Genomic DNA, 26,468 nt, shown 5'->3' on the forward strand with positions numbered 1-26,468 from the left:
ACAACAAAAAAAAAAAAAAAAAAAAAAAAAAAAAAAAAAAAAAAAAAAAAGTTTGTGCATGTATCAGGGAGTGGGGGAGTGTCACAGAGAAGCCACAACCTGCTTCCACCTCCCCATGGGAAGCCATGGGAAGGGCAATGCAGCGATCTGAACAGACTGTATATGGATGTCCAGCTTCCAATGAGACACACTGGAAACACTGGCAGACAAAACAGCTTTTGCAATATACTTCTCAAGCTGGTTAAAAGTTCTTGGCTAGGTGGGTGCTCTCACATGGATCACCACTAGCACACTAGGTTCTATCCTCATCCACCCAGCTCACAAAGCAGAGGTTAAGTAAAGAAACTTAAGTAAAATTAACCTTGGTAATTAAAGCCTGATTCTTTTCATCCTGGAAGACTAGATGAGGAATGTTCTTGTTTTTTAATCCTGTTGTTAATTTACAGACTGTTGTACACTGGCATGGGTAACTGCAAACTGCTGTTGGAGACATTTAGTTTTGCAAATCACAGAAGATGCACAAAAAACAACGACAGAAGGTGAATCACATTGTTAGCCTTCATGCGGAACTTCTGAGGATAGTAGGATTTTTGCCCTAATGATATCAATGCCAGCAGCAGGCTTATGGAAATCTGTCATTTCACAAGATGGGTGATACAGACCAGAGTTACCATACAGACCAAAGAGGCTTCTGGTAGGCACCATCCCAAGAGTTGTAGCAGCTCTCTGACCATCCTAACACAGTATGCCTTGAGGTGAGAAAGCCTTGTAAACCTTTGCCATGAGACTTAGAAACCATGGCAACAGTAACTATGACTGTGCCTTATCAACATTCAACTTTGTATTCCGGCCCAGTTTTAAGTTTTCCAAGTCTAGAGTGACCAACTGGCATGGTCACACATTTGCTCATCTCTTGGCTAGGTATTTTGGCTTCATTGCTTAAAAAAAGTATTTATGGAGTTACAGGTTCCTCTTTTACCTGGATTTTTCTCCCTAATATTCTACAAGGAATTTTCTTCTACACATAATTGCAACCACAACTTACCATTCATATTGTAATTCATTATTTACTAGACCTATGCAAGGACTAAGATGTTCACTGGGTGAGTGACTTCTTCCTTAAAGATCCTCCAATTTCATATATACCTCTGCATTTTATTAATTGCTAAAAAACACAGGCAAAACATTCCCCCCCCCCTCCTGTGTGTGTTTCGCCTTCAGGAGATATTATCATAAAAACGGAATTATTTGTACATATCAATAAAAAATGCTACCAGGGCAGATCTGCTATGGAAAAACCCTGCTGGACAGAAAGCAATTCAGAAGACTAAGGTTATGTAAGTTCAAGAAAGGTCTAAAGTTATAGAGAGATGAAAGCTATACAAATAATTTGCTTTCATTACAAGTGCTTGTGCTCTACATGGTACAAGTTGCTCTTTCTGCTGAAAATGTAGCTTGAGTATGAAGGCATATCCATAGAGATTAAAGGATACTGCATTGCTTTCTGCTTGTACTGTCCCTGTTCTATTTCTGCATTTCATAAACAACTTTCCCATAAAATAGCTGTGATTCTACAGAGCATCATGCTGCAGGGTTCATCATCTCTCCTCTGGATTTGCATTACAACAATAGGAAGAAGGTTAGACAAAACCTCATGGAAGAAGAATCCTTCCAAGAGCTACCTCCTTGCTGACAAGCAAACCTTGATGCCAAGCCATGCAATTAGCACAGGTACTTGTGTAAAGCAACAAACACTACCTATCAGCCCCAGCTACATATGCAGCATGTTCCCAAACTAAGACTTTACCCTCAGACCCCACAGCATTAATGCACAGTCTTTTGCCTTGCTCTAAACAAGTACTCTAATATAGTGTATGTTCCTCTTTCTCAATTTTCTGTATTTCCACTTCAATGTCCTGTAATTCTGAAGCTAGACCCATCACACATTCTGACCTCACTTCAGAGCCTTGCCTTTTTTAATTGAGAAGGTTCCTTGTACCTCACACAAATGCAATCGAATTTCTTGAAAGCTGCAGATAGATAAAAATATTGGTGGCCTTGACCAGAGTCATCCTGGTACTTGCAGGGTCACATAATCTTTCCTGTGCTGTGGATAATGCAAATGCAGTAGATCAAGAGGGCAGCTTGGCTACCTGGGGCAACACAGAACTGCAACACATTGCCTTGCAGCCATGAAAAGTCTACCAGGAGCTGTGTCACATGCCCTCCACTAAAAAGTGCTGCCAGAGCTGTTATGCAGCTTTTCCTCTCCAGGCACGTGTTGAATCTAGTAAGACAGGATCCATGTATCAGAAGAACCTAAGTTAAAAAGAGAAAGCTGTGGAGAATCTAGTAAAAGAGCAATATTGCAAACATTCACCAGCTTGAGTTAGACAAGCCCAAGCAGAGGTGGAAAACAAATCAGCAACAGAATAACGTTAAGAATGCCTTGTTTTAACTGCATGCATAGTTTATTTAATGTGATACAAGGCTGCTATTACCTTCTATATCAACACTATTCTAAATCTTGGATTCTCTTTCTCAGAGTTTTATTGGGCCTATTTAGCATAATCCTTGCAATGGGACTCTGGAACAGATCCCAAAAGCATTGAAAAATGCTTTGAATTTCTTTTCTGAAACCAATTTTTATATGACTGCTTCATGTCTCTTTTAAATATAATGGAATATACCAGACGCTATGGTACGTTACTAAAATTTATATTGCCAGAAGTTTCTAGTGTGTTGGTCAGAGTAACATACAAAAGCTTCTATTTATACTTTGAAGCCATTCTTTCATCAGTATCTTAATCACCTCCTACTTTTACTCAGGGAATTTATTTTGAGGAGTATGTAGGAGAACAGCAATCTTATCTGAAGGCAAAATATGAAAGAAACCCGCAGGTTTCTGACAGCTTGGTCAGAAATGAAAGGGAAGCATGGAGAACAATGCCAATGAAGGAAGGCCACTGCTAAAAAAGCCATTTCTGTTATGTCATGGGTGAAGACTTATTTCCCACAGAAATGTGTTCTTTCTTGGCTTTCATCACAGTCTCTTAGTTAATGTTTGAGCAGAAATCAACTCCTGTTCATTCTTCAATGATACAGGTACAGACAATCTCCCCTCTCCACACCAACACCGACAAAAGTATCTTGCTCTGATCGGGTGGTCCGTCCTGTAGAGGACAGGCTTTAAAACAGCCACACCACAGGTAACAGTACTGGACCCTGGACAATGGGATGCCAGGATAGATAACTCCCAGTAAGGTTATGGTGACAAGTGAGTGAGAAGAAAAGAATGATGGGAACAGTTATGTAAATTAAGCTATTCCTTATAAGGTTATGTTCTGAACCCTGTCCTCTGATAGGTTCTATATAAGGTATTGTTTCTGTTTCTCTTTGTTCATTGGTTTCCTGCCCTGAATGTCTATAGAAGGCTATGTTTGCTTTATTTTGTTGTCTTCTGGAGTAGCTCTACGTAGTGTACGGTTTATGTTTTGTTCACATCCTTTTATTTTCCTTTATTAAACTGTGATTTTTGGGCACTTCAGGACAGTTTCTGTCCCTGTTTATTTATTGCCACTCTTCCGGCTGACCTGGTCCTGGGGTTTCGCGTGATGCGACAAGTGGTGCCCAAAGAGGGACCCTCATATTGAGGGACCTGTCAGGACTGGATCGGCAGGGAAGCCGACTGGTAGGCCATCCCTTTCTATTTATTTATTACCACTCTCCTGGCCGATCTGGTCCCGGGGTTGCGCGTGATGCAACACACTGGGTGTTGTTGGTCTGTTGCTCTGAGAGCATCTGTTTGGGCAGTAATACACATGAAAATCAAGAAAGGACAGTCAGATAGTAATAGATCCTGGACAAAAAAAAAAAAAAAAAAAAACCAAAAAAAAAAAACATTAAAGCTAGGGCCCTGGGTAAAAATACTGCCAGACAGTCCTTGCAGCACAACACCAGAAATAAACCCTAAGAAAACATGGTAAGTAATAAATTCATGAGGGTTTCTTTGTTTTGCTAATTCAGAAAGCTTTGAAAGGTCAGTACAATGCTGTCACACATTCCTAAGCTTCTAGATGATTTTATTGGGTTTCATTATAATTAGTGGCTGTAGTTTTTCAAGATCTTTCTAAAGCCTTAGATACTCTCCCTCACAGCATCTTCTGGACAAGTTATCTGGATGTGAGATGATTAGGTTCACAGTGTGCTTGATGAAAAACTGGCTGAATATCAGAACATCAGGGGTTTTGGTGTGTGGGGCTACATCTGCCTGGTAAGCAATCACCAGTGGTGTTCCTTAGGAATTCACTGTGGGACCAGTTCTGGTCAACCAGTTTATACATGATCTGTATGCAGGACTTGAACTGCACCATTAGCAGGTGTGCTGATGATACCAAACTGAGTGGTGCTGCTGAGGGAGTCCTGGTGTATTCCTGGCATCCAACAACATGGAATAGGAGCGACTCAAAGCTGCATCAGGGGAGGTTCACACTGGATATCAGGAAACACTTATTTACCAAGAAGGTGGTCAAACACTTGGACACGCTTCCGTGGGAGGTGACTGATAGAGTCATGAGAGTTTATAAGGCATTTGCAGAAGGCTCTTCATAACTTGCTTTTATACAGCCCTGAATTGGTCAGTAATGGGACTAGATGATTGTATTATGCCCATTCCAACTTGAAATATTCTATTCTATTCTATTCTATTCTATTCTCAGTATTTTAGTCTTGCAGATTTAGGGAATATTTCTAAGGATCTGAAAAGGTGAGGGAAATACGTCCACTGTAGGAGGGCTGGAGTTTAGTACACAGGACCCCACAGACCCATCTGAAATCTTCTCCGTATTCACAAGATTATGATTTAATATATAAACATTGTGCAAAATTGCCTTGAGTTTTTTTTTAACAGGAAAATATATCCATTCTTGCTCTTTAAAGCCAAGCAGCCTTGGGAAATGTTCTGAAAAGCTCTCATTGCCATTTTTGTGACATCCAGTCTGACTATAAAGGTTAGAAATTGAAAGATTAGTAGTTGTTGCTGCTTTTTTTCACTTAGTCTTTTAGTTTACACTTCAAAAAAAGTAAAAGAAAATTAAATGAACACTATATAATATCAAACATCCTATGCTGCAACCACTCTATATATTATATCCACATACAGAGTGGGACCTGAATGAAAAAGCTGCCCCAACAAGGCTGGGGCAGATGTGTCTGTATATTGGCATGAGCTGTCTGCCACCAGACAACCTCCTTTCCAAAGCAATATTTTCGCATGCCTTGGAATATCTGCAGGACATTAACTGTTCGAAAGGGGCACCACAGATGAAAATAAACTACTCCAGAGCATAAAAAAGCTCAGATATAAGAATTTAAGGCAAGCCATGCCTGTTGTCCTTAATGCCAGAGACTCGTCCCTGGCCAATTTTATGTACTACTGTAGACATAAACTAGGCTTGGTTTGACAAAGTAAACCCAGCTGTTGAAACAGCTACCAATATGGTGGACTGCTCTTTCCAGGGTTGTCCCATTTAATCTTAATGCCCAGATCCAAGCAACAACTTTCCACAAGTCCTTCAACGGGATCTCAGCTGTAGAATTTAGTTGCAGAATGTTAGCGACAAAAGGTAACAGCTGAATCTGTTCTCTAGTGTCACACAGCAGTTTGCTTTTAATATTCCAGACTGGCTAGCCAACAGACTTGGGGAAAGTTACTGCAAGTTTCCTGAAACATAATATAAAGGCAGTTCTGTTTATCCTCTGCATTTCACAGAGTACAGGAAAGGTTAAATGAAGAGCTTTATGTGCTGATTATTAAGGATTACAATTGAAGGTGAAGAGCATTTTAGAATTCTTAGAGATGCTATTGTCCCACTTTTGGAAAGAGAGCTCTTTTTTTCAATTTGCAAAATACAGGTTAAAATGCGTGTCAGCTTAGAAAGATGACAAAATACACACAAGAATGCGATAGGAATTATGGGGCAGTCATATCTTGGCTTTTATAATCTAGAATTAAAGCAAATAATGGGCAGTCTTCCACAGTCATTTGGTGCACTAAATACAAAATTTCTTAAGCTTTCAATATATAATCTGTAGAATTCTTGTATGAGCATCTCCAGTCTTGATAAACTAGATATATCAACAATTGGACATACGACAAACTGGAGACCAAAGGACTCAGCTAGTAATTAAAATGTTCTGCTCAGATTCTACACATTCTGGAGTAACAAATGATACAAGTAATTATTTGTCTCTGAAAATTGCAACATTTATGAAGTGTAGTGTGCTATTATGGTCCAGAGCTTGGTTTTGTTAATTTTTTTATTGAAGGCTTTTTAAATGACCAAAAGACAGTAAGATAATGAAAACTGAAATGACTTGACAACGTATCTTTGCCATTGGCAATAGCAGCGGATGACACACAAATAATTTTTAAGTCACAGAATACTAGACGGGCACATTTCTATTATGTCAGTCTTTCAGTGTGATTGCACTCTAGCACTCCTAAATAAACACGTATTTTGAGATAGTATTGTTTTCTGGCTTCAGGTTGCAATCTTTCTTTATGTGCTTCATTGTAAGATATGCTGATTGTATTAAGAGTCTGAAAGCCAGTGGCATAAAATGCTTTAGCTGAACTGCAGATCAGGCTGTGGAGGTTTTTAACCAATAAATTGTGCCTCCCTTCTCATAGAATTTGAGGAACCTTACATAAAGTGAAACATCAAAGGTAAAAGCCTTGCTTCATTAATTGTACTTCTTTAAAGTGAAAAGCATGGGAATTTTGGTTAAGTAGGATCCAGGTAACTGCATTAGTTAGCTCTGTTCAGCTGTAGCTGCACAAATTGGGAATTCTTGGTTTCAAAATAGAAACATTACTGCTTTTCTACAACTGCATCCTTCCCCTTGATATGCATGCCTTAGTGCAGCTGATTTGTCAGTGAGTGAGAATGAGACTTCTGCCCAGGCAAAAATATCAATATATGTTTCTTAAACTATCTCCTTTTCTCATCATTAGTATGCGTTGTTCCGTTCAGGATCTTCCACAGTAATTCTGTCATTCTCAAAGCTGTCCTTGTATCTCTAACTGTGGGCAACTGACAAGGTCATATAATCCAGTCTTCCTTAAAAAATTAATGTAATAAATATGATACGATATAGTCGGTGACATTCTATCTACAGATTTTTTCTTATTATCCTTAGAGTTTTAATAAACTTTATTCTTTTGCTGGGTCCTACCTGATATATAATTCTTGTTTATCTCAAACGAGAAAAATCTGTTTCCATATTTCATAATGATTCCTAAGAAGAACTTCAGAGAAATTAGAAATTCCTATTACAGTTCAACCTAAATACATAGCACAGACACTTGCATGGCACAGCTGGGTTTCAAGAACACTTGTGTATTTTACTCACAAAGATCTCTATAAGTGGATTTCTCAGTGAATGGATTACTGGAAATAGACATGTTCCTACACTGGAAATTAAAAAACCAGTATCCCTGTTGTTTGGAAACAACCTTTAGAAACAAATCTTGGGTAAGATCATTTAGCATTACTGAAATTGTTTCACTAAGACATGTCTTCATTAAAGATCTGTGTTGACAAATGGAATTTTTGTAGCATTTTCCACTTGCACTTGGACAGTCTTGCTTTGAGCGCTGCACCCTGTGTACTGCAGCTGCACCCTGTGTACTGCAACTGTCTAGAGGGATAGGGTAAGATAAAGATACTGCTCTTCACTTTTCGCAAAAAAGAGTGCAGGACAATGTCAGTGCTCCACTATGCAGAAAGGTTCCTCAAGTACTGATTTTCCTCCAAACCAGAACAGACTTATCTGTTAAATGATCTTAATTGTGGAAGTAAAGTAAGAACTCCCTTAAAAAGCATTTCAGACTGCTGCATGCATCCAGTTCAGTCTTTCCACCAAACTTCTTCCTTTCTGCTACTAAATACACTGCCAGGTATCCTGTATTTCAGGGCAGGCAACAGTAATATGAACAACCAAAAGTCTTTAAGCAAGAGAAAGAGAGAAGAAGACAAACTATGACTCAAGGTAATATTTTCTATGGAACTTGGCAGGTGAAAGAAGTCTGTTTTCTGTGGTAAAGATGTGAAAGGAATGCTTATATTTTAATGTTTGCAGATAGAGCAGGGTTGTTTTATTTTTTTTTTAACCAGTGAAAAACACAGATTTCCGCTAAAAATCTTCCCTTATACAGATATATAGATGCGAGTGTCTAAAAACTAGGTATTTTCAGAGTTTAACACAAAAATTGAATTTATTTCATGGAAATCAGTACTTAATTTAACATCTAATGCTCCAGTGACAATATTTGTGAAAACCTTTAATCCACTCTACTCAGCACAAAAAAGCCCAGAACGATCTGCACAGCCTCCTGGGGAAAGGTCTTCAAGCTATGCTGAATACAACAACTTGTCAGAAGCTTTAACAATATCTCATGATATTTTTCTCCCTTAGATTGTCACGAAACCTGCTATTATGCCTGTCTCTTTGTCACATTAAGTAGGTAAATCATGGAAAGAAGAAAATTCTCTTAAAACCATGAGTTATATTAAAAAAAAAAATTACGTAAACATTAGGCAGCCATCTTAGAATAATGAAGAAACAACCTGGATGCTCAGTGCAAAGTACCATTTTCTTTGAATCCCAGACACACAGATGCATTTAAGCATCATGTTTCATGCGAGACTTTCTGCCTCAGTCTGAGCTCCCTCATTCTTCACCAGTGCTACTTGATTCCTGCCCTTTGATGTACTGCTCTGCCACCCACTGGCCTCTCTATTCCTGACAGTGTAGTGCAAGAAGAAAACCGATTTTCCTACATACCTCAAACGCATTATTTGAACCAGACCCACCTGAATTATCTTGGCAGCAAATGAAGCATTATTTCAATGTGGTACTTGTACTTTTCCAAAATGAAGCAGACTGTCTAAATGAAGTGTTGCTAAGGAGTGGGGACATAGGTCATCTAGCACTCCAGACTACCTGGGTCACACCTATCCTGGGTACCACTGGGATAGTGAACTTGCCATGCACTTTGACTCTTACATAACAGTGATGAGTAATTTCCACTGGCATTAAAAGGGAAATATGAATAACCCATGCCATGGAAGGATAAGACAAGTAAGTATTTAATTGTGGACTGAATACTTAGCTATCTAAAATGAGGCTACATATTCTAAAATCAAAATGTAAGAGTTGAGAGGCCTTGAGTTATACTTTCCTGCATATATGAGTTAATACCAAATGTGGAAAGAGGAATTCCCACAGACTGGAAAGGTCTCTCTTGCCATTGCAATTTCTCTGTTAATGTCTTATGGCTGTGCTTTGCATGTTAAAAGACCACTTTGCTTGTCCATGGGAGCACTAACATTAGATAATAAAGCTTATTGCACTTCTAACTCCTCACAAGTTACTTTTATGTTTTGAAAATTAAAATGAAATTTTAATTTACTACTGAAAAAGAACTATTAGGCATTTAAAATGTTTTGGAAAGGTTTTACAATTTTACAGAAAAATGTAAAATCTCTCCCCAGTATTAGAAACAATTAGCAGATTGTAAATGGTTTCTGTTTTGACCTGTGAAAGAACATGATACTCACTGACTTTTATTTAATATTAGGCATAAATATGATAGCCATATTTCCATGCTCATGTGAAAGCACAGCTTTTTGTAAATGGCTTCCAGTATTCTGCTATGATTAATGAAACCCCTTTCTGTAGCACACATCCATGTAACTCATGGACGCCAGATGCACATACTGCCCTCCGACGTAAGCAAGAGTGCTCATTCCTGAATTCATGTCCTGATCATTAGAAGAACAGTGCTCTTAAATAGCATCAAAAGTGTTGCTGCTCTTGTCTTGTTACACAGTGTATCCTTTGAAGCTACTTTGACAAAGTACCTGCCCCCACATCTGGTTTACACTTCTGCTTTCAGTAATGAAGCATGGTAAATATTAGGATGCAGTTACCCAGCCAACGTAACAGCATGGTACATCCATTTTATTAGAGAGCAGAATAGTTACAGTTTCCATAGCCACTAAATTGACCCTTATTTTAAGTAGTTTAAATTCTCCAGGGCTAAAAGACAGCTCTGTGTTTTCCTCTTGTAATAATGAAGAACATGTTCCCTTTAATGATGGTCATATTAGACATTCTCTCAATCATTGTTACTTGGAAGTAATTACTTTAAATCAGTTTCCATGAAATAGAGGGAAAGAGAAGACAAAGATCAAGATGTAGTACTGATACTATGAACAAGCTACTGATGAACACAGAACAAAGGAGGTGGGAAAAAAAGCACATTAGAAGTAGAGGCCCATCCGAGTGTCAGCACCTGCAGCTGTGAACTGCTGTATCAGGAGAGGGAAGAGGAGACCTGTACACCATCCAGTCTTATTGATCAGAGCACACAGCAATTCAAAAACAGGATCACCTTAGTTTCTGAAGTATTATTCAGCATGTAGGCCCTGTAGCTAATGTCTACCAAAACACGACACATATAATAGGGCACAGTTGTTTTTCAACAGGCCAAAAGCAGATTTCAGCTAACAGACCTGAGGCAAAGGTAAGACACTGAAATACTGAAATACTGAGAAGTCCAGGGATTTTACTACAACAAACCAAAACCAGGGAGAAATATATGAGACATTAAGAGAAAAAGAGTGGCAAAATTTGTGAAATTTATCTTCACTGACTCCTGATCCAAGCAGCACCCTTGTTAGCTCATTTCCATTCAGTGTTTATCTTATGGTTACCCAGCTAGACTTAACAGTTATGTAAATTACCGTAGACATGAAACAAAATTTCACTGGGTGTTAATTAAGTTTACTTTATGGGAATTTTGCCTTCAGGACAGAAGGAAGAGAATCAGATTCATAGGTTTTGGTGATGATTACCTGTGCTGAAGTGCTTGCTCCACAGACCCACACTAAGGTAGCATATGTAGTATTCTGCGGATCCCTTTGAATCAGATATTCAGCAGAATAAAGTTGTGTTATGTTTAATTATTCTGTGTTTAATATACTTTAATATAATTTTAGTATATTCTACTAGCTAATACTCTCATGTAAGACAATGTTCTAGTTGTCACAAACCTGGGAGAAGTTCAGCCACAACTGGGGATCCTGATCCCCATTTTGCCTTGCCTGGCAAAATGTACCCTCAGACAGGTCAAGAAGTGGTGACTGGGCTTACTATCAGTTACCTACAAACAATTGATCTTCAGGTCTCAGTCACGTGTGTATAGTGAACCACATACTGATGTTTGTTCTGTGTTGGAGGGAAGCAGGACTTCTGTTTGATCTTGACAATGGATTTACCGTTGTTCTCCTATCTCTACCTATGACTGATCACACTGAGCTCCAGAGCATCTATGAAAGAGAAAAACCCCTAAATTTCATATTTCTGTTATCTCCAGACATACTTTATCTTAGCTTTCTTCAGGTCCGCAATCAATTTGTCTTTTTAGCTCACATTATTCCCAATTTGAGGAAAAAACTGTCAGAGATATTTTTTTAACAAGTAGCATGTCTGCCCATATCACTCTGCCAATAATTGTAAATCTGGATTGCTATCTGTGGATTGTGTGTGTCAGGCAAAAGTGAAAATAAATAAATAAGAGGTATTATAGTAACCGAGATCACAGATTTTGAATGAAGCTGTTTGGTGCAGTATTTTAGATTCACATTTGTTAAAAATAGCTGTCAAAGTTTTATGTCAATCTGCTAGCACAATGTTCAATTTTTCTTTCTCCTCAGCAAGGTTGCCTAGAAACAGGGAAATAGTCTGAGAAATCTTCTTCTGAAACTGCTGTAATACTGGAGAAATCAATACGGCCACTTTGATTTTATTCAGAGATTTAGAACCTCTGAGATTTAAAAAAAAAAAAACAAAAAAACAAAACCAAACAACCAACTTGTAGTGATCTTAAATACACCTGGTGCAACTAGCAATTTAGAGGCAAGTCTTTGTTCATCACCCAGCGATCTGTCACTTTCACAATTGTAGTGTACACTGGTATCTCCCCTGGTACAAGTAATAATCACATTCAAGCCAGAGTTCATCTTGTAACATGCAAACTTAGGGCTGACTGGCTTCACAGGGAGAAGTAAAAACAAGTTATTTGTAGCCACAAACCATGAAATTGCACCATGAGATGCAGCGAGACCACAAAATATCGGTACTCGGAAGATAAACAGAAGTCTTATGTCCAGAGTAGCTCATTCAAGTGATACTGCTGAAGAGACACACACCCACATTTGTTGTCAGTTCATATACTCTTTAATGTCATGCACAACTGATAAGGGCAAGTAGGCAATAACAGGCAGCAACAGAGCAATGACTGGGTTCAGTTATATTAACTGGTCAAGGGGAGAGATGATCATGCAACATTTTTCAGAAAGAGTTCCAAACTGTGAGTCTCTCATTTGACTATGCTGAACTCTGTGCTGATGAGTAATGGCCTTCAGGGAACACTTACAACACATAAGCATCTGTCACTGTAAAGAGCTTTTTGAGAAAAACAGCTAGGTTGCAGGAGTTTTTCTAATGCCAAAGATTTACCAAAACTTTTATTTTTTTTTCTTTATTGGATTATGAAGAGGTTAAATAATCCAATACACCCTTAATTATATAACAAAGCCATAATCACACAGCTTATGCACCTGAAATTCTTGGGACACATGTATGGGTTTAAATGTACTGCTTGATCAGGCTCCACAAGTTTTTGACAGCTGCATCTTGACACAGGTGATCCTATTCCACACCACTTCCCCCCACTCCCTGAAGTTGTGCTCTTCTATTTTCGACATTTCTCAGTATCTTGCCTTTGTAGACACTAGACAAGCACAAAAAATGCTGAACTATGAATATACTGAATGTTAAACCATGACTGCAACAAGCACAGGTGGATGGAAAATGTTTCAGTGGGGTCAGTTGTACCACTGTCCCGTCAGGACTTCAGGCAGATGCAGGTAGAGAAAAAAGAACAGTAGGAGGAGAAGAGAGGGTCTGCTAGAAGAGCAGGGCGAACAGTTTATATTGAATAATTAATATGCTGTGTCTCACTATTCTCATTCTTCACAGGTTATCTGTCAGCAGGCTCATTAGTTTCCTTTTAATTTTCCGAGGTGAAAAAAGATCCAGCTTGATTTCTGTCAATGATGTTTTCTGCCATCAGTGGGACAAGAAGGAGCACTCAGGATGCAGACTCATCAGTTACACTGGTTGCTTTAGACCATACAACCATACCTGTTTTCTGTCTCCTTCATGGAGAGTGACATTCTTCAAAACCTGGTCCTGCTAGAACTAAATTTACTCCAGAATTACCATTGACTTGATATGAAACATCCTGCAGTCATATGCTCAGATTGAATCAGTGCACCATGGGTAGTCACACTGAAACAGAAACAAAGCCTCAGAGAAGAGTTTATACTCCACATGTATGATTTTTCCTGTCCAAAAGGTTACTTGCACATGGAAGACATGACAATAACATGAGTAGGTCAGTTCCTGTTCTTATTTATATCTGAGAAGGAGGACTGTAATTTGTATTTGTATTCAAAAGTTGTTGCACTTTATATATTCAACAGCAAAATTTGACACAAGGCAGGAAGGCCAAGAGTCAATACCACGCAATCTCTTGAGTTTTGTGGCCTTCAGCTAGAGCTATGATGACTCAAATAATATAACATGCAATTTCAATAACCCTACAGGGATGCTGTTCATGAGTAAATGCAAATTATGGTGAACTTATGCATCCCTGGAGATTTACTCAAAGAGAATACAGAGATGATTGCATTTGGGATGAATGAAAATTTCAGTACTCACTGTGCTATACCCACATTAGCTTCTGTGAGCAAGACATGAAGAATGATGGCAACAGAAAGAAGAGAATTATTCTCAAGAGGGTTCCAAAAGAGCTGCTCCACGGGTGAACGCTCATTAGAGAAGCTGGCGTATCTCCAGGGCAACTTGTTTCTATGACGCTTATGCTACAAACATAAGGTATTGACCTGTACAACCCTATAGATGTAGGCCTTGGATTTCAGCAGTCTTAAATATAGTCTCTGCCTGCACATTGCTGTAGCACTGTTTTCAAGAGCAATAAATTCATGAAGAAAACTCAGCAGCTCTAATATGGAAACCAGCATATGCACCCAGGTAGATGCAGCCTCTTCTCCATGGATGCAGATGTTTGTATGCTAAGGTGCTCAAGGATACAGGGGAAATTTTATGCATAGGCAGAACAAAAAACAGTCATCAGGAAATGATTATCAAGTAAAAATCCCATGGATTAGAATGTGTGGGTCTTTCAGGGAAATTAACTGTAAACGGTATTTAATTTATAATTTACCAATGCGAAGATCACTCTGAACCTTTTTCAAAATAATGTATAACAGAAATGCTAGTACTTCAGGAGGCTGGGGATTGTGTGTGCGAATTGCAGTCCCATTCACCTGAGTTCCACCTCACCCCTGATCACCTACTACCTCTAATGACCACTTTCTGTAGTCTCCTTTGTTGCTCAAGGATGGTGGGAGGGTGTGCTGCAGTTTTACTCTCTGAAAACTCCATTCACCTCACCGAAGTGTTATTACACTTGAAAACAGAGTAGTGCTCATTAATTTGAGACAGAGACAAGTGAAGTGGCTACAAAGTAAAACAGTGTCTTTTCTGTAGCGCCTTGTCTTTGTTGTGTTCCACAAGATGGTCACTCACAAAAGAGGCCTTTCAGAGGGGCACTCCTAACTGTTCAAGCAGAAGGCTTTATTCAGAGGGATCTTTAATTAGAGGCTGTAAGAAATGGTGGTGTGGAAAGTAGAATAGAATACACTTGGGGTTTTAACACTAAAAGCAAAGGAAGAACTTGGACATTGTGGCAAGGTAACAGAAGAGGGATATGGGTCAGAAATTACAGATGAGTTTTCAAGATGACTTGGTTGAGCCATTCACTGAAACTGATCTTTACACAGCCTACTTGAGATTTCTAGCCCAGGCATTGCAGGTTGCATGCTAACAGGAAATGGTTTTCTGGTTTGCCTTGCCACTTGCAGGTACTTATTATGCACAACAGGTGCTTTGTGAATGGCTAAGAGTAGCTGAACTTTAATAGCAATGTTCAGTAAGTCTGTAACTCAGATGATGTTTAAGACCTTACCACAGATTTTCATGTTTGGTTGGTCGCATGGCTTCTGCATACACATGATGTATAGACTAAGTAGTCTGAAACTCTCTGGAAAAAAAGAAAAATCTTATACAAAGACAAGGTAGGTTTCACTGACTTTATTAGCCCTCCTTCCTTAGGTACCTGAGAACAACTAGCCATTTCATCTAGAGTAATTACACTTGGCCTGGTCAATGAAATTGCCTGTCTACATAAGGAAGGCCAATTTTAAAATCCATTTATTTCAGGAGAGTAGGGGGAGGCCTTCTCCCTCGTGTTTCACATTCCTCTCCAAATATCAATTGAACATATTATTGTATTACAACAAATCTGCAAAAATAAAAAATTTTCCTTTTTGAGTTGTCCATTTCACGGAAGGAGGAGGAGGGAAATAGCCTCTTACTACATTTGCAAACTTTCCTTCTGTATTCATCCTGAACAGTATTATTCTTGTTCTGATACTGAACAGGAAAGAGTGCAGAGAAGATCTAAAAAAGAACCTGAAGGCTGATTGACACGAAGAAATTCAAGCTGCTACATCCCCGTGCTCTCCCCCTGCTTCCCGTTTTATTAAGAAACTGCGAAAACTGGAAGGAACGCCAAACATGACATCAGCACAATGGAAAACGTGCCGCCCTCCTCAGGCAACCTGCCGTGAGGAACTGACTGCTGCCTTCAGGCCAGACACTAACGCCGGACAGGCGCCACTACAAGAAATAACACTATTTAATTTTAACAACCAAGCCAGAATTCGGGAACAAAAACCCGGCCACCGCAGCCCCGAAGCCGGTGACGCGTCCGCTCGCCCTGTGAGGGCAGGGCGAGGGCCGCAGCGGCTTCCTCAGCTCTCCTCAGGGGCCTTAAAATGGCGGCGGGCGAGCTGCGAAGAGGGAGGGAGCGGTGCCGGCGTGGGCGCTCGCAGACCCTCCTGACAGGCTTAGACTGCGCTGCCGTGAGGAGGGAGTCGGGGGACTGCTATGTAGCTGACAAGCACCTGCCCCAGGCGAAGGGCGCTCCGGACGGCGCGGGGCGAAGGGCGGCCCACGCAGCACTTGCTGCCCTCCCTCCTCCCTCTTCGCTCCGCGCCGCCCGGAGCAGCGCGCGCCTGAGCCAGCTGAGGGGAGTCGTTTGTGTCGGGGAAAAGCTCAGCCGAGAGAACAGTAATTAACAATTTAAACAAAGTACCGGTGGTGGGTTTTTCCGGTGGGGTTTGTTGTTGTTGTTGTTTTGGTTTTGATTTTTGGTTTTGAGTTTTTTGCCTGTTTCCTTCAGTCTTACAGACAGAAACGAATAGGCCATGTGTGATCTAATGGTAGAGTGGCTTTTCCCTCCTGTCATTTTTGCCTGTGATCTTGAGAGCCCTGGAGATAATCACTCCTTAAATAATACATGAGTAATACGCTGCATTTGATAGACAACCAGAATTCAGGCATGCTCAGGTACAATTATTTTTGCACTGTTTTCTCAAGATGCTCAAGCCTGACTGATGACCAGTAGCAGAACCTGAGGGAATGGCCTGAAGCTGTGTCAGGGGAGGTTTAGGTTGGGTATTAGGAAATGATTTTTCACCCAGAGGGTGGTTGGGCACTGGGACAGGCTCCCCAGTGAAATGGTCACAGCGCCAGAGTTCAAGAAGTATTTGGACAATGCTGTCAGGCACATGGTGTGACTCTTGGGGATGGTGCTCTGTGCAGTGCCAGGGATAGTTAGATGCTTTCCAACTCAGCATACTCTGTCCTTCTGTGACATCACGGCACAGGTGGTAAGATTTGTTTGCAAAAGCACAACCTTGTAACAACTGTAGCTAGCCCCTTTTTTTTTTTTTTTTTTTTTTTTTGTGGAAGATAAACCATGGGATGCACAGAGACAGTATCAAGACAGCACACAGCCCTGCACTCTTTTTGGATGGACTCACTACTTAAAGTTGCTGTAGCTAGAGATGGGGAAGTAGGAAATACTTCTTATGTATCACTGAGCTCTGTCAGGTGGGATTACTGGCTGACATCTGTTCAACTCTATCTTGAGTCCAGACAGCTGGCTGACAGTCTGGAGTGTCCAGTGTGGGAGGAGTCAGTCTCAACAGAAAATTTTGTAGTTCTTTATGTTCATGGAAACACAGAATAAACTGGAAGGGACCCACAAGGATCATTGAATACAACTGGCCCTGCACAGGACCAGCCCCAGAACTCACACCGTTTGCTTGAGAGCACTGAGTACTATGACCATTCCCTGGGGATCCTGTTCCAGTGCCCAACCACCCTCTGGATGAAGAACCTCTCTCTGATATCCAGCCTAAACTTCCCCTGATACAACTTCAGGCCATTCCCTCAAGTCCTGTCACTGGTCACCACAGAGAAGAGATCAGTGCCTACCCCTCTTCTCCTCTTAAGGAAGTTGTAACTGCAGTGAGGTCTGTCCTCAGTGTCCTCCAGGCTGAGCAGACCAAGTGATTGCACCCACTCCTTGTATGGCTTCCCCTTAAGGCCTGTTAACCTTAAATTAATAATTACCTTTAATGTCTTTCTCATGTTGTGGCACTCAAAACTACCCCCAGCACTCAAGGTGAGGCCACCCCAGTGCAGAACAGAGTGGTAAAATCCCCTCCCTTGCCCAGCTGGCGATGCTGTGCCTGGTGCGCCCCATGACAGGGTTGGCTCTCCTGGCTGCCAGGGCACTGCTGACTCATGACCAGGACCCCCAGGTCCCTTTCCATGGCACTGCTTGCAGCATCTCATTCCCAGTCTGTCCATACATCCAGGGTTGCCCCATCCCAGATGCAGAATCAGCACTTTCCTCTGTTGAACTCCGTACGGTTGGTAATTTCCCAGGATCTCTAATTTGTTGAGGTGTCTCTGCAGGGCCTCCCTGCTCTCAGGGGAGTCAACATCTCCTCCCAGTTTTGTATCATCTGTGAACTTAGTATATCTTCCAGTCCTTTGTCCAAGATGTTGAAGAGCATGGGCCCTAAGATGGAGCTCTATGGTCCACCACAGTTTAATTCCCCAGTCTCAGCCCTGATTTCTTCCCAGACCTGGAAGCAAAGCTCCTTTTAGCCCACTATTTTGCAGACCCAGGGAATTCAGTTGAAGATTGACTTAAGTATTTAAATTTGCTGATTTCCTATTGTACTTTGATCTGCCTTTCATGGATTCTGCTGCAGCTACCGCTAATGAGAAGCTTCAGGTGCAACTCTATGATGGGATTCAGAGTAAAGTTCTCATTTTGGTACAGTGTAAGGCATCTGTTATGAATTCAGCACATGCAACCTCTCCTACTGATACTGGAAGAAATTATGGGAAAAGGCATGCCACATCCATGACCTGAGCAAGCCAGTTTATACTCTCAATTGCACTGCTGTAAAAATAAGGTAGTTCATTAAATTCTAGTGATGCCAGGTTTATACAACTGCAACAGTCTTACAGTACATGTATTATATATAAATGTATTTGCATTTTTCTTTAGCATGAATGATCTAAGGCTTGGAAAGGCAATTTGTGAGTTTACAGAACATTCACTGTTAATCCACAGAGTGGTGCTGTTGGCATATTCTGGAGGTACTGCTGCATAATACAGATGTTTCTTCAGACTGTTTAATTTAGCTAAACTTTTGTCCAGGTGGCATTGTAACTAAGGACAGAATTTAAACAAAATACATTTATTTTCCAGGCATTCAGCCTTTCTGAACAATAAGGGTTCTATTCTAATTGCATTTCCATGTATCCAGATTAGTTTTTGTGTTTTCAGGCAGGTTCATATCATGTTGTTGTTGTTTGTAAATGAAAGTTAGTCTTTGCCCCAGTGCAGGACTGGAGAGGACTGTCTGTTGTTGTCACATCTTTTATCTTCAGTGTATGAAGAAGTGTGACCTGAGGGTTTTAGCTGTGGACTCTGTTGTGTGGAAGGGCGTCCATCAGAATGACACTCTGCATACAGGGGAGCCAAGTGGAGGAGCCAGGGTAACACCTCTTCCTCACCATCTGACGTGTGTGATAGTTACTAGTATTCTGTACTTTGTGACTGTGAAGAAACACAGTCATGGGTCAAATTTCTCTACATTATGCCACCACATGCTTTTGTCTAAATTCTGCCATGACAGTTTAACTCTCTGAGAAGAAAAGAATATTTCAGTTCTGATGCCTATAAACTCTTGGCCTTTCTGAGGCAATTACCACTAAATCCTGTTTATACCATTCTGTACCACACTAATAAATTACTCTTGCTCCTTTAAAATTTAAAGGAGCAAGAGTAATTTATTAGTGCTGTGTTGGTTATTGTGGAGAAATAGGCTTACTAGAATGACTTACCAGCTGCAAATTCACAAGAATCAAGTTCTTTATATCTTGTCAGTTAATCAGCCCTCACAGGCCTTTCTGCCCTTTCCCGCATTCTTTTTTCTGTCTACTTTGACTCCTTGACTGTTAATTTCAGAAGGAGGAAAGTAACTGCTGCTTCACAAAACAGTATGTCTTGATTTTTCTTGGGTGTCAGTGCATAGCCTGGCTTGAATCTTCCCTAATTACACAATCATAGAGTAAGTCCAGACTTTTTTGTCATAATTATAAAGACGAATTTCAGACAGTTTACGTTTGAGATCTCAGTTGATGTGGCCAGATCTGTGAGAATCACTATGACCTGGTTTTTAATCAGTGCTCTCTCAGCTGGCTAAAAATATTTACAAGATATTTGTGCAAATGTATTCTGAGGGACACTTGATATATTTTAACAAAAAATTAATTGCTATTCTAGAATGGATAAGAGATTTCTAATGGCTTAAAAATCTATGCAAGTTGAAATAAAAAGACTAGATCTCCTGAGGACAGAGTTAACTCTTGTTTGAGAAATTTGGAGCAAATTCTGTGCAAAGAGTCTATATTTCTTTATAGGGAAAATGCTTATTTTCTGTCTATGTGAAAGACTATTATGTATTAAGGCTGCACAGAGAATATTGATGAAAATAGAATACATTGCCAGTTGAACACTTGATTAATGTGGACCGTGAATCTGGTGATTTCTTGTCTCTGCATCAGCATATACAAGGTCTAGTTTCATAAAAGCTGTCATTTTTTCTTTGCTTAAACTTATTTTGAGATATACTTCAGTATCTAACTCTTCACTTTTTTCCTTATGTATTGTAAATTGTGTATCACAAATTTCATTCAAATACACAAACTTTGCCAGTGGCAAGTTGTGAAAAACCTTTATTTGAAAGAGTAGTTTCTTCAACTATGTCATGCTACTAATATGACTGCCACTGTTCTCTGAGATGCTGTTTTCAGTTGCCAGAAACTTCACATCTTGAGGAGGAGAAATATTCTGTGTTATGTATCTGGTTAGGGCTGATATGTATCTAAAGTTTAAGCTCAAGTAGGTCTTCCTTTTCTGGGAATATGTACAGGAGAATAAACATTCTTGGTTGTTATTGAGAAGATCTGCATGCTTTCTAGAAAAGTTATTGATGTGGCAGGTAGATTGCTCTTTTGCCAGATGGTGCTTTCTCTAGCCTTGATCTGGTCAGGTTGTACCTTTGAAAAAACTTGATTTGTGCTTGCTCAATAAAATCTTTTTTGGAGCCCTGAGCTAAATTTTGCCTAGAGATCTCAGCTTGCACTGGGGGTTCTGTATCCTCTGTCATACCTTTCCAGCTGCCCATACTGTATAGCAGTATGAGGCCCACAGAACAGCAAGAGTAACATCTTACTTCCAAGATGAGCATTTTTCAGTACTTGCCCTCATTGGGTATGTAGAGGGTCTCTTCCAAATTAGATTCAAGAGCAGATAGTCAGGATAGCTCTCATCACCATCAAGGCAAAGTAGCACAAGGACCTTGTTGAAGAACCATTCCCTCAGGTAGAAAATGCTTTCTGCCAGAATTTGAGAGGTGAGTGGGGAATTTCCAGTTTATACTTTCCTCCATGGCCAGACAACTACTTTGAAATAGACTGGCAAAATGTGTTTCATATTTTCCTTTATTGGCTTATCTAGTTAAAGGTCCACAACTTACATGCATAAGCAAGGGCTCTTTTAGCCCCAGACAAGAATCCATATGGTCTGGAATTTCTATTTTTGCAGCAAAAGAGCAAAGTTAATAATATTACAAGAAATTTAATGCTCCAAAGTTAAGCACTCCACTCAGATTTGTGATCTGCAGTCATTCCTCTTCTTGCCTTATTTTCTATGACTCTTCCAGATCCTACAACAGATAATACAGGGATTCTGGAGACAGCAGCCTTATTTACTGGATAGCTTTCCTGGATTCCCAAACCATCTGGTCTCTACCATGAATTTTGCAGAGGCTGTTTGGAAAAACAGACTATACTCACATGCTTAAAAACAGCAGTGTAGCATCTGTAGAAAGGGGTCAATTTTCAACAAGCTTAGTATTCTTAGCTTCTGTCTGAAGACTTTACACTGCAGAGTGTTTGGTTTTCCTTAGTTTAATTTAACTTCATAGGTGGAGAACAGGTTGTAAGATTAAGTGAAGAAAACTAAAATACTGATGCAGGAATAACCTTACACTCTTTGAAGCAGAAATAAACCAGATATCAGAACTGTGGGAATGGTGTGATGTAAACAGATTTCTCCCTTTAAATGTTTATTAAATTTCCTTTAAGTTCCATTTTGTTTCCTTTCCCCACTGGTTATATTTAACAAAGAACTGGAGAGATGCAATTTTATAGAAAGGCACTGGCTTAATTTATTTAAGTACTTAGTTTAGAAAATGACCAGTGTAAGAAAGTATGCATCTGTTTAGTTCAAGTAACCAGAAGGCATTGGGCACTGGCCAGTTCCTGGAAGCCTGGGGATGTGATCTTTGCCAGCACAGCTCCAGTGACTGCCCCAAATAAGCCCAAACACTCTCCTACTGTTTTTACTTTCTTTTCTCTCAAAATGGAATTTGGCATGGCTGCGTTTCTGATCCTGTGGTGCTCTGACACATACTGGTGCAAAGCCCAAGGACTGCAGGTGGGGAGTGTTGTACATAGCCATACAGAGTTAAATAGTGACAGCAATTCTGTGCTGGCCGTTGTTACACATCCTAATTTTGTGGTCAACTCTTGAATTGTGTATCTATGACTGTGCTTCATGTACTCTTTTAACAAAGAAGTAAAGAAAGGGAACCCTTTTCTGGCCTTTAAAATATTCTCCTTCCCTACTGTTAGACACTAGCCAGGATCAATGAAAGTATCTTTGGGAACATGTAATCTATTCAGCAGTTAGGCTTCATTATTAGTGAAATTAATTCACAGGCCCACCAGTGTTCTTTGTAATACTAATTGCCTGAATTAGAGAGAGTCTGAAGTTATGCAGTTTGAAACTCATAGTTTAGGGTCTGCCTCCTAAAGAAAAGGGCTCCATGGCCTCTTCCTTGTATGTCTTTTCTGTCTCTCAGGTTCTTCTGAGGCATCATTAACACTACATGTTAGCCAGGTGACATTTATCTGAAAACAGAATCCTTTTGTGAAAATGTGTGGTTTTTGCATAGGATGAGACAGAGAGTAGGGAAATAGCTGCAGATTAGTCTGTTTTCCTTTATACTTTATCCCAAATTGTTTTTTGTTTGGGTTTTTTTTTTTTGTGTTTGTTTTTGTTTTAAATAACTTTGTGTTAAGTATTAACATTTGCTTTGGAAATTTAGTAACTTCTGTGAAGATAAAGGGCAATACTTCATATATTCTGCTTTGATGTTTTCAAAAGGATGTGGCTAGTTATGCTTCAGGATAGATTCACCTCACAGTACCCTTGTATTTCCATGTGGTAATCTGTACTGTTATGCCTGCCTGTAAAAGCAGGCAGTGTCACTGTCATGCAATCCTTCTCAGGTCTCTTCTGGGAAGGGGCAAGAAGCCTTGGAAATGCACTGGGGAAACAGTGATGTAGTGTGATATGGATCACACGTTGTAGAAGCCAGAGGCCTTTTATTTTAGTGAAGGTGGAAATGTCTCTGAAAATGTCTAGAGGGGAATTGAGACAGTATTTCTTTTCTGAAGAATGTATGAAAGCATGGAGTTGTCTTTAAAGACTGATAGGCTTTCTGAAAAGGATGAGTAATTCAGGACTGTGGTTGTCTTGGTTGGCTGGGGTAAGGATAGAGCTTGTTGCCTAAAAGGGAAAAGGAAGGAGTATTGAAAAGGATATCAGCTGAAGGATGTGGTATGGCGAGAGGGAAAAAGACATGTAGAGGATGCAATCAAGAACAGATTTTTTTGTGTGTGGCAAATTGATACACTGTTACACTCCATGGAATCCCACCTTCTCCAATTGCCAGGACTTGTGTGTGGGCTCTTTCAATGCCATATTTCATTAATGACCCTTAAGGAGCTAACATTAACACCTGTTTGTGGTTATTTCCTGTCACTGTTTACTCTCCCAGATGGTACAAATACAATATGCCCAGTGTGTTAGGCATTTGGCAGTAATACGCCCTTTGCCAGCTAAATGCCATTCATGATAAATTTGGCAGCTATTTCATAGTCTGAATAATCTGTCCTCAGTCAAAACCAAAAACTTAGATTCTCAAAATAAACAGGAAATAAATAACCCAATTGTTTATCTTTCATCTTATAGTTTATTTTCTTATACCAAAAGGATCAAACTGAGAAGAATTTTAAAATCTAATGGAGTGCTAAGACTGAGATGGATGCTCCAGTGCAGTGGGATAAGGTGTACTCATGTGATCCTGAAACTATTATTTCATAAGCAGAGGATGTGTGACTTTGTTCTGGTGACTGAAAGCTACTGATATTGAAGATACTGCTGCAAAGAAGAATGTATTGAATTAAGTCTTGCTGTTGCCTGAGAAATATTTAAAGAAGTAACTGGAGGAGTGATAAACAGTGCTTCTGGAGTGCTCTGAGAAGTCATCCAATATTGGCCAAAATGTTTTGTGTGTGATGCATGACTTCAGTTTTCAACTCTCCCTGAGCAGGGAACATGTCTTTCTAGGACTGTGATGTATCATGTCCATTTGGAGTTCTAAGGAAATGTTTTATATTGACAAAAGTAAGAAAAACATTGTAATTACTTGGCTTTGTCAGAGATAAAAATACTAAGGACATAGGCATTTGCTGATTTCTAGCCCAATGGGCAGAAGTCTAAAAGGTGAGTAAATGAATACCTATGCTAACCCATTGATCATTTTTTTGCTAAAATAATTGATATATAAAATGCTACATTCTGCAAAGGAAATGTCAAATGGGAGGCTTATGCCAACAGTGGGCATATAGATGCATTTTTCCAGATGACATTATTTTGAGGCTGAATCCCTGCCTTAGTGACAGACATGATGGTAAAGCATTTATCTCTGGATTCTGCACAGGCAAATATCCAAACCAAATTATTTTACTAGATCAAGTGGAGCAAAGACCTTGTAGAGTTCTGAATGTAGTCATTTAGTCTTGAGGTCCTTACCATGGAGCATGTCTGTCTTGTGTGTGTGTGTGTGTGTGTGTGTGTGTGTGTATAAATGCTAAAGTCAATTAAGAATGCAAGCCATTTTCAGGACAATTTAAGATACAGATTTTGTGTACTCTTCCTTGGTTCTTGTAAGTAGAAAGGCTCTGAGAGAGAAGATAAAGAACAAGGCAAAAGCTGCAGCTGGAGAAAAGCCACTGAATAGTCAGCAACCAGTTCTATGTTCAGTGCGAATCAGAGAGAAGTCATCTTCCGCCAGACTGTCAGAGGAGAGAATGGTTTTTAATATAAGGAGTACATATCACAAACAGGTGGTCCTTTTTACATTTCGGTATGGTCCCTGCATCATCTCCATCATGCAGGGGAGGGCAGCTTGTGGGCAAAGGGTACCAAGTAAAGTAACCATTGCCCTTGTCCTCCTCATCATGTTTTATTGTCATGTCTTTGAAGCAGTCTTTAGGCATCTGTAGGTCTAGGACATGGCTGCAGTATGCCAAATGTACTCATGGTAGAAGATTTTTCTGTAGGTTTTACCAATCTTGATGGCCAAAACTTTTATTTATTTTCTAGAAAAGCAACTTTCTTTTTCATTATGTGTGGGGCCAGACTCATGCATGCCACACTCTAGTGGCTATATGCAAACTGGTCTTTTAGGCAAACAATTAAGTAACTGCTTAAACAGATGAAAGTGTTAGAAAGACAGAAAGACTCAGGATGTCTGGCTTCAATAGTAATGATTATAATAGTAATGATTATAATGAACCTGAGGCTTCTTTTGCTCCCTTCTATTTGATGACCCTCCATTGAAGTGGGTATGATAAAAAGTTAATTTCTAAATTCAGAAAAACTTTGCCTGTTTTACAATGTGGCTTCTACAATCACCACTGAATACCATTGCCCAACTGAATGGGCACACAGGATATGCTTCAGATTTTGGAAATGTCAGGCAGCTGATTCAGGAGTTGACTGCTTCTATTCAGACAGCCAACAACTACTGGTTTATTTTGGAATTGACCTTCTGCTTACCTCTAACTCCATACTGATTACTGAGGTTTGTTTTCTTAAGTGGTTTATGTATCTACTTGTACAGTAAAGAGTGAGGTGTGTGTTTTGAGGCCCAGGCTTGGATTCAGAGGGGTTGGTGTGGCTCCCTCTGTGTCTGAAGAAGAAGCTAAGGTTTTAATTTTTTTTTTTTTTTTTAATGGAGGAGTCTGTGTAGTACAAAGCAAGCCTCTTTCACTACAAATGTATGACAACAACTCTTAGAACATATTTAAAGCTTTGAAAGCTTTTGGCATTGAACTAAAAAATTGGGATCTCCAGCAATGGTTGGATCACAGACTTTCTCAACAACTCAAGACTTTCCCCTGTACTGGCATCAAGCACATTGCTGGAGAGCCTACTGTGTTCTTTCTGCTTGCTTTATCAATCTCACTCACAAAAAACTAAATCATTTGAAATTACATGGTAATTTAAATGCTGATAAATATTGAGATAGAATGGACTTTACCTGGCTCCTTTCACAACTGTGATGACATGGCTGTGCTGACAATATTAAGCATGTTTGTGTTTGTGTATGTATATTCACAAAACAACAGGGCTAAGATGTTATTTACAAAGTTCAGGCAGAAGAAATGCATTTGTGAAAGTTATTTCTCTCTTTTTAACTTGGACTAGTGCTTGAAAGTGTCCACATGAATAATTTTTGCAAGTCTGCTTGATCCAGCTATTCTCTATCTCAAATAAATCTCTTATCTGACTCTGAAAAAAGTAAATCACATGTCATAGAAGCAAAGAACCTGAGCAGGAAAAAGTGGTCCCCTGTCTACTATTGATTCTCCTGAAGAATATCCATAGAGAGCTATGG

General features: G+C 39.8%; 1 long non-coding RNA gene across 1 annotated transcript in view; it reads left to right on the plus strand.

The window, feature by feature from the left end:
• Positions 1-16,289: 16,289 nt before the first annotated feature.
• LOC121360711 overlaps positions 16,290-26,468 on the plus strand; it is a 70,268-nt gene continuing 60,089 nt past the window's right edge. Inside the window, exon 1 of the long non-coding RNA XR_005956246.1 lies at positions 16,290-16,350. This is a non-coding gene — a long non-coding RNA (uncharacterized LOC121360711). The remainder of the gene's footprint in view (positions 16,351-26,468) is intronic.

Source organism: Pyrgilauda ruficollis, unplaced genomic scaffold (assembly GCF_017590135.1).
Source record: "Pyrgilauda ruficollis isolate IOZ18807 unplaced genomic scaffold, ASM1759013v1 scaffold53, whole genome shotgun sequence".
NCBI lineage: Eukaryota > Metazoa > Chordata > Aves > Passeriformes > Passeridae > Pyrgilauda > Pyrgilauda ruficollis.